The sequence below is a fragment of the Mirounga leonina genome, unplaced genomic scaffold, assembly GCF_011800145.1.
Source record: "Mirounga leonina isolate KUSES-001 unplaced genomic scaffold, KU_Mleo_1.0 Mir_168, whole genome shotgun sequence".
Lineage (NCBI taxonomy): Eukaryota > Metazoa > Chordata > Mammalia > Carnivora > Phocidae > Mirounga > Mirounga leonina.
The window spans coordinates 18758153-18767847 of NW_023270426.1; positions in this window are offsets into that span (position 1 = coordinate 18758153).

Genomic DNA, 9695 nt, shown 5'->3' on the forward strand with positions numbered 1-9695 from the left:
TCCCACTATATCCTCCCTAGGGAACCAGAGGACACCATGGCCAGTGTGGCATCTGGAGCCCAGCACACTGGGGCAAAAACCACAAGAGAGGGGCAATCTGTCTGAGAGGTCCACAGCCCAGCCTGCCAGCTGGCTATCCATGGAGCTCCAGGCCGGACCCTGAGATGCTGAACATTCCGGAAGCCAGACTTGGGGAGACATCAATGAGGGGAAGGCAAGTATAACTTAATTTTTTTATTTTTTATTTTTATTTTTTGAAAGAGAGAGGAGCGGCAAAGGGAGAAAGAGAATCTTACGCAGAGTCCACCCCCAGCGCAGAACCCGACACTGGGCTCGATCTCACAACCCTGAGATCATGACCTGGGCTAAAATCAAGAGTCAGACGTTTATGAGTCACCCAGGCGCTCCAGCAAGTACGACTTTAGTATCTCTTACAAACCAAGGGCTAGTTTGTGAATGCTGAAGGCCTAGTTAGGAAGGCCTGTTTGCCCAGGGGCCACTGAGTGGCAAGGACATCCTCTGGAGAATCTCTTGTGTACAGGCTCAACCCAGGACACCCTCACTGGCCCAGAAAGCTGCTAGTGTGTCCTGTGCCAACCAGTCAATGAGTATTTCCCTAGTAAGAGGCAGTGGTAAACAAGACAGAAAAAGGACTTCAGTCTTAGGGGGTCTGTCTTCTAGTGGTTAAGATATGATAAGCACACACAAATAAGGGAATGTTAAATAGGTAAGTATTGTGAGGAAAATAAATGCTGATCCAGATAGTGAAGTTGGGGGAGGCAGGGGCAGCAACACATGTAAGCAGAAACCTGCCAAAGAAGGCACCAGCCATGGAAAGAAGTGGAACAGCTATTCAAGGAGATCAAGTGTAAAGGCTCTGAGTTAAGAATGACCTTGGTATGTTCCAGCAACAGCAAGGCCAGCATCGTCAGAGCTTAATGGGGGGGAGAGTGAAATGCAATGAAGGCAAAGGAGCAGGCAAGGACCAAAGCATGAAGCTTGGCAGGGAAGACATAAAGTTGGATTTTATTCTGTTTGCATTTAGCAACCTCAGGGGATGGAGGGTAAGCAGCAAGTGGCCTGATGGGATCGACAGTTGAGAAAGATCATTCTGTGACTGTGTGAAGGGAAGTAGTAAGATCTTTCAGGAGGCTTCACCCAGCGCAGTGGCAGTGGAGATGAGGAGAAAGACGCATGTGGAGGTATAGCTAATGCATTACACGTGGAGGATAACTGCGTGAATGGTGGTACCATTTACCAAGATAGGGAACCCCAGGAGTTTGGGTGGGAGGAGATCAGGAATTCAGCGTGAGCTACATGTTAAACTTTGGGGTCATGACAAGAAGGCAGTCAGAGATACAACTCCGGAGCTCAAGGGAGAACAGGGGCTAAGAATATACGCTTGCAACTCTTCGGCATATAGATGGGACGAAATGAGATCACCTAGGTAGAAGAGAGACAGAGACCTAAGCATTGTGTGACACTAACATTTAGCAAAAGACTTGGGCAGTCAAAAGGGAGGAAAACAAGTGCAGCAAGTGTCATGGTAGACAAGGAAAGAAATTATTTCCAGGAAGTTGTTTTGGTCAATTGCCTCCAATGCTAAAAACTGGAATTTTTTTTTTTTTTAAGTAGGCTTTACACCCACTATGGGTTGAATTCTTGACCTAAGAGCCACATGCTTGGGGCACCTAGATGGTAAAGCATCCAACTCCTGGTTCCGGCTCAGGTCGTGATCTCAGGGTTGTGAGATGGAGCCCAGCATCAGGCTCCGTGCTCAGCGTGGAGCCTGCTTAGGATACTCTTTCTCCCTCTGTCCCCACCCCTCCCACCCCACTTTCTGTCTCTTTCTCAAAAATAAATAAATCTTAAAAAAACAAAAAAAAAGAGAGCCATATACTCTATCAACTGAGCCAGCCAAGCACCCCTAAAAACTGGAATTTTTTTTAAAAAGATTGTATTTCAGGGGAGACAGAACGATCAAGGGGGAGGGGCAGTGAGGACAGGCAGAGGGAGAGGGAGAAGCAGACTCCCCACTGTGCATGGAGCCCGACTGGGGCTTGATCCCAGGACCCTGAGATCACGACCTGAGCTGAAGGCAGATGCTTAACCAACTGAGCCACCCAGATGCCCCAAAACTATAATTTAATACACGACCTGAGCCGGAACCAGGAGTTGGATGCTTAGCCATCCAGGTGCCCCAAGCATGTGGCTCTTAGGTCAGGAATTCAACCCACAGTGGGTGTAAAGCCTACTTAAAAAAAAAAAAAAAAAAAGTCTACTCTGCTTGGCAGTGTAAAAATAACCTTGATAAAGTTGATTATTTAAGTGGAGCAATGGGCTGAGAAGAAAATGCAAGAGGAGATGGACAAAGGATAACAGTTCTTCCAAGTTTTGCCAAGAAGAGAAGGCACAGATGCTTATGGGGGCTGTGAGGTCAACAGAGTTTGTTTTCAGGATTGAAGATACTGAAGCCATGTTTGTATGCTGTTGGGAATAATCCAGTTGAGGTCAGCGTTACAGATTCGGCTGCAGAAAGGCTGGTGGAGGTGGGGGCAGGGAGAAGAAAGTATAAATCGGCAAGGTCATTGGAGTCCTGGAGTTCGGGAAAGGAGAGTGCTGGCAATCTGAGAAGAGACTGTGAATCAGGAAGCAGAGGGGATTGTCTGGCAGTAACTGTGGTCACTTCGACGTTTGGATAAATGAGCCCCTAGCAGTACAGTTGGGTCCATTTCTCTGTCCACGTCCTGCTGCTCGGGTGCAGGCATCAGACTCTGGACAGAAAATCCTAGCCCGGGCTGCAATAGGTTCCCATCCCGCAGCTTCCCTCCTGCTGCCCCTGACCTCCTGCCGTCAGCAGGTAAAAGCAGAAATCTCTGGATATGTCATCATGTGACGGTCGGTGTTGCTCTACAAACTACACTCTAGTTTTCTCTTTTAGAAGAAGGGTGATCTTGTGATCGTGTCTAATAAAGACTGGTGAAAAGGAGTAGCTCCTTTTCATCCTTTGGGCCTCAGCTCGGTGTCACTTCCTCAGAAAGCACCAGCCTCATTACCAGCCCAATCAGTGCAGTGTTAAATTCAAATAAAATTTATATAAACTGAAACATTTAAAAGCCACTACATCAATATGTATTATGCCATCAGGCAGAAAATCGTCATGATTCACAAACTTGGTGAGCTGCGGACAGCCTGTGCAAACAGCATGTATGTGTAGGGTGTGGTAAAAGGGTACCTCTTGGGGCGCCTGGGTGGCTCAGTCGTTAAGCGTCTGCCTTCGGTTCAGGTCATGATCCCAGGGTCCTGGGATCGAGCCCCGCATCGGGCTCCCTGCTCAGCGGGAAGCCTGCTTCTCCCTCTCCCACTCCCCCTGCTGGTGTTTCTTCTCTCGCTGTGTGTCTCTCTGTCAAATAAATAAAATCTTAAAAAAAAAAAAAAAAAGGGTACCTCTTATATGAGACTCTTTGATCACAGGAAACAAACTGAGGGTTGCTGTAGGGGAGAAGGGTAGGGGGATGGGGGAACTGGGTGATGGGCATTAAGGAGGGCACGTGATGTAATGAGCACTGGGTGTTATATAAGACTGATGAATCACTGATCTCTACCTCAGAAACCAATAATACATTATATGTTAGTTGAATTTAAATTTTAAAAAATAGGGTACCTCTTTTTACCTCCTTGCCTCGTGCCCTGCTTTGCTTCTCTTCATAGCACATTGTTCCTATCTGACTTTTGTATTTGTCTCCCAGAAATGTAACCTCCACAAGGGCAGACACTTGGTGTTGGACCGCACTGTATTTATTCCCAGTCCCTACTAACACCCGGCATATAACAACTACTCAGTAAGTAGTTGTTGAGCGTGTGTTTAAATCTATTTTCTCCTGTTTGCCCTTTTAAAGGTTGTGATATTTGAAAAGGCTCCTGGCTAACATGAAGAAGTGCTCATGATGAAAAACAGGACAACACACTTGGGATCAGGAGCCTCACTCTTCGCTTCCCCTTCCCCACACCATGCTGTTCTGTCTTATAAAGACAGGACACAGCTGCAGTGAAAGTCAAAAATGGCTCCTAAGCCCATGGAGGCCATCCAGTCACTTGTCTTACTTGAGGGACCTGTGATATACCACCAGCCACTACCCGCCCTCTCACCAACCATTTAATTCAGCTGGTGCCTGGCAGTGGCTGACTTACCCATGGACATTACTCAGACACCATGGCAACATGTTTTCTGGCGCTCATTTGTTCTGCTCCCTCAGATGGAAGCAGCCCCTTACTGCACTCTGGCTCAGAGAACTAAGCCCTCTTGCTAGAATCATATACTCCACCCCCAACCCCAAACCCACACATTCTCGCTATCCCCCTTTCTTCCTATTCTTTTCGTCGATTTATTCCTTCTTCTCATCTCCCCCTTCAACAAATATTTCTGTCCTTTGCTTCAAGACTTGGAAAGCCTTGAAATTCTCTCACAAACAAGAGCCATCGATATGGCACAGGCTTCGAATGCCAGGAGTCAGCATGTCCTGGAGTCCTAAGTTTTTTAAATGCAAAGACTGGGGCGCCTGGGTGGCTCAGTTGGTTGGGCAGCTGCCTTCGGCTCAGGTCATGATCCTGGAGTCCCGGGATCGAGTCCCACATCGGGCTCCCTGCTCGGCAAGGAGTCTGCTTCTCCCTCTGACCCTCCCCTCCTCATGCTCTCTCTCAATAAATAAAATCTTAAAAAAAAAAAAAAAAAAATTTTAAATGCAAAGACTGGTTCCGGCTAACCCAAGACACCAGGCCACGCAACTAATGGACTTGGGACTCAGGTCTGAGTCACTTCATCCAGCTACCACCTCCCCCATTCTCCTACCAGGAACTCAGAGGAGAGCCAAAGAAGAGCCTGGATCCTACAAAGCTGGTGAGGGTGGGAAAGGCTTCCTGTGCCTACAAGATGTAGGCACGGAACATAGTGGGGTGACCACCTGTCCCAGTTTGAGGACTGAAAGCTCCGCATCCTGGGAAATGCTTAAGTCCCAGACACACCAAGACAACTGGTCACCCTGTATTGGAGCTGTGCCCAACTAGGACCACACATGCACAACGTGGTGAGTTACCTTAGTTTTGCCTCCGTTTTAACATTAAACTACTTCAGGGACCCAGCATACTTTTCACCAACTCACTACTAGTTACTTGTAAAATAATGGTTGTCACATAGATGTTAAACTAAAAAAGAAATGTGCAAGAGCGTCTGCTACCATGTTTTAAAAAGGTAAGGAGTAACGCGTGCATGCACGCACACCCACACACAAAGCTAACCTAAGTTGCTCCCAAAGGAGGCAATTTAATATTTACATTATGAGGTATGACCATTCTACAAACAGGTAGGCTTGTTTGTGCTAGTATGTATGCCTGTGAAGGCATCCATAAATAATTTTTTTTTTTAAGATTTTATTTGACAGAGAAAGCGCACGAGTAGGGGGAGCAGCAGACAGAGGGAGAGGGAGAAGCAGGCCACCCACTGAGCAGGGAACCCGACGTGGGGCTGGATTCCAGGACCCTGGGATCATGACCTGAGCCGAAGGCAGACACTGAACTGACTGGGCCACCCAGATGCACCCCCCACCACCAATTTTTTAAGTTTATTTTTAAGTAACCTCTACACCCAACATGAGGCTCAAACCCACAACCCTGAGATCAAGTCACATGCTCCTCCAACTGAGCCAGCCAGGTGCCCCAGGTTCATCAATTTTAACAAGTCTATCATTGTGGTAGAGTATGTTGATAATAGGGGAGGCTATGCTTATGTGGGGACAGGATGGGAAATCTTTGCCTTCTCAATTTTGTTGTGAATCCAAAACTTCTCTTAAAGACTTAGAAGTTGGGGGTGGGGTGTCCTATTCCATATATACCTCCTTAAAAGAAACCATGGGTTCTCCTTTCCATTTTTAATACATCTGTCAACCCAAGGCCAATGTGAAAGTTCCTTTACTCTCAGAAATAACAGGCTGTGGTGTGTGGTGCTAAGTTGAAAATTATTTTCTCAATCAGTCTCAGCTCTTTCGAAATCTGGTTCATATAAATGTCCTTGAGATACACAAGTCAAGTCATTCCATTAACTCCAGGAATGCAGTGACCAGGATATGACTTGGGCCAACCTCAACAGGGCCAAAGTGCAAACCTCCCTCGCCATGCTTCCCAAAGGGCCTGGCACACACTCAGCTTCTAGAAGCAGGGGTCAGACACAGACACAGGTCATTTTCTCTGGAACCAAAAGCTGTGGAGGGTTTTGCCCACCCTTCAAAGACCACTAAATACTAATCTCAGCAAAGGAAAGAGAACTCTAATGCTTTCTCTAAGTTTGGGACTCTGGTGGCAGACGCCTGAACAGTTTTACCTTCTCTGCCCTTTTAAACTGTTGAGACAATAAAATAATCCATGTAAAAATGTCTGGCACATGGGAAATGCTACGTTAGACATTATTCACCATTAGCAACTTCTGCCATCTCATTCTGAATGTCCAGTACCTACTGTTCTTCCAAGTCATTCTGGATTTAACTACGGTCTTTACATTAAGTAATGGTCATTCCAGCACTCTCCTCATTCACAGATGCTGAGAACACCAGAACCCTAACCTAGTTCAGAATGTCAGCTGTCACTATTCGGATTTTTATACTGAGATTATGTATTTCAGAAGCCACAAATCACTTACCCTGCGCATTCTTCTAACAGACCTAATGATGTAGGCCATCTACCATTCAGGTAGCAGAAATGTCCAAGTACTTCCAAGAGGTGCCTTCAACAAATACTCCCATGAAGTATGTCATCTATCCACATTTCTGGCCCTATTTTTAAAATCCTGGCTCCTGGGGCACCTGGCCTGCTCAGTCAGAAGAGCATGTGACTCATGATCTTGGGGTTGTGAGTTTGAGCCCTATGTCGGGTGTAAAGCTTAAATAAACTTAAAAAAAATAAAACCCTGGCTTCTGATTTCTAGAGTAGGGTTATTTTTCCTAGTATGTTCAGTGAAGTTGCAAACACCCAAAGGCCTGTAACACAATCAAGATTGTTTTTTTAAAGTAATCTCTGCACTCAACATTGGGCTCAAACTTACAACCCCCAAGATCACAAGTCACATGCTCTACCCACTAAGCCAGCCAGGTGCCCCACCCAACGTGGGCCTTAAACTCCTGCCCTGAAATCAGGAATTGCAAGCTTACAGACTGAGCCAGCCAAAAGCCCCTCAATCTTGTTTTAAAGATATCCAGGGGCGCCTGGGTGGCTCAGTCAGTTAAGCATCTGCCTTCGGCTCAGGTCATGATCCCAGGGTCCTGGGATCGAGTCCTGCATCGGGCTCCCTGCGCAGCCCGGAGTGTGCTTCTCCCTCTCCCTCTGCTATTCCCCCTGCTTGTGCTCTCTCTCCCTCTGACAAATGAAATCTTAAAAACATAAAGATATCCAAAGCTAAGGGCAAAATATTCTGTAGTAACACCAAAGAGGGTATAATCAGATCTATCACCTTGACCTCTTCCAAGTCATGAGAGGTATCGCACTGCCACCCCAAAGATCTTAATTCATGTTTGAATGTGCCAGCCCTTTACAACCAACTCCAGTGTGGTCATGGGGAGGTAGTAGTGTGCTGGGGTTTGTCTTTGTGGTCTACTTTTAGTCACAGATCATTGAAAGGATTAAAATAAAAATGGTAGTTTTATGTGTAACAAAGTAGAGATTAATCACCCTTTTTTTGCATGATTCTGGGAAACAAAGTATGCTTAAGACCAAACATTATATAGCTTCTCCCCCAACTCCTCTGGCCTGCTGCATTCAACACACCTCCCAGACTCTCACTACTGCTGGCAAGGTACTTGAAAGGAAAGCTGGACCCAACACAGGAAAGGCTTTTTCTACACATTTTACATCTGGTATATTTCACTGTACCTCATAACCTGGCTTTTTTCCTGAGACATATCTGGACACTCCTGACCTTGGAGTCAGGAGGCCTCCCCTTGACAAGGCTGACAAAACCTAACTACCAGCCATTGCCCCTGCCCCCTAGTACTATGCCATGCTAAAGCAGTTCTGGATCTACTGCAAAAGCTTAAACCAAATTAGACCACTGAATCTCCTTACAGCTCAGAAGGTATGCTAAGCCTTGAGGTAGAGGCACTCCATGGTGTTTGCCATTTCCAATAGCTTTCATTGAACCTTTCACTTCGGTCTTCGTTGTTGACTCCACAGCAAGCACTCTTTCCCTTTTCTCTAACAATTCTGGTCTTTGACTTCCACCAATGGGCCCTGGACTTGCTGGCAGCTACAGCTTACTGTTACACTAGGAAATGTCTGCTAATCATCACTGAAGAACATAACTGGTACTGTCCACGGAAGCCTAAATGGACTTTCCCAATGACAATACTCTGGATGGTTAAGGCTATCTCCAGAGAGATTGCCAAGGGGCAATCTAAGTAGCAGTATGAGCCACATGTTGCATTATTGTAGCCTTTTAGGGAAAGAAAACTCAACAGCCCATCTACTTATCCCAAACCTGTTGAGGACACAAACTACTTAAACAATTAAACTTCAGCCACGAGATCTAGAGAACTGATGGGTACCAGAGGGGAGCTGGGTGGGGGGATGGGTGAAATAGGTGAAGGGGATTGAGAGTACACTTATTGTGAGGAGCACTGAATAATGTACAGAATTGTTGAATCACTGAATTGTACATCTGAAACTAAAACAACACTGTATGTTAACTATACTGGAATTAAAACAAAACCTTCAGCCGTGAGAATTTGTGTTTTGCCTTTAAGAAAAAGAAGACCTGGCCTTTTCCGAAGCATTTACTATCTATCTCTTTTACCCTCTGGGAGAGGGATTCTGGTCCAGGTTTGACAGGAATCACACATCTAGGGTTTTCTGCTCAGTCCACTTACTCTTAGTTATCACTGATCTTTGCAAGTTCAACTTTTAAACAAATTTGTATGAATATCCATAATCCATATTTTCTTTCCCTCAAATTTATACACCAGCTGATAAACACTAACATATTTACAGGATAGCACTAGGACTGCAACAGTGCCATTTCAGCAACATCCCATTTTTGTCTAGATGGCCGTACCTGTATAAATATGCAGAATAAAAAGGAGAAATAAAATGTACTTATAGTCCCTGGACATAGGCTTAAACTAAAATTGAAACAAGTATGGAGACCATCAGGAATGCCCGAAATAATAAATCCACAGCCTTCATAAAATAAACGTACAACTGTGAAGGGAAAAAACCCAAGTTAAAAAGAAAAGTTTACAAAAACCAGAAATATGTCAAAGAATGTGAGAACAGATGAAGGCTTAAAAAAAAAAGTTGCAGCTCATGGGAAGAGAATCCACTACAAAGCGAACATGCCCATCACTAATGCCCATTTCTAGGAACACATTATGGCTTTTTGAAAAGTAAGGGACTGCATATTATACAGGATAAAACTGTTGAAACAAAGAGTCACATGGTATATTTTAATTATTCACCAAAACCTACAACCACCACCAATCACCACAAAAGCCAATTTTCCTAAATTTGTAGCTGGGATACTGAGCAGTGATTCTTAAATCTAAATGTAAATTAAAATCACTTGGGAAACTTAAAAATACCTATGCCTGGATATGCCTCCAATTTAAATCAGAATCTCTGTGGGCATCAAGGCTAAGAACCACAGAAATAACCAGCCT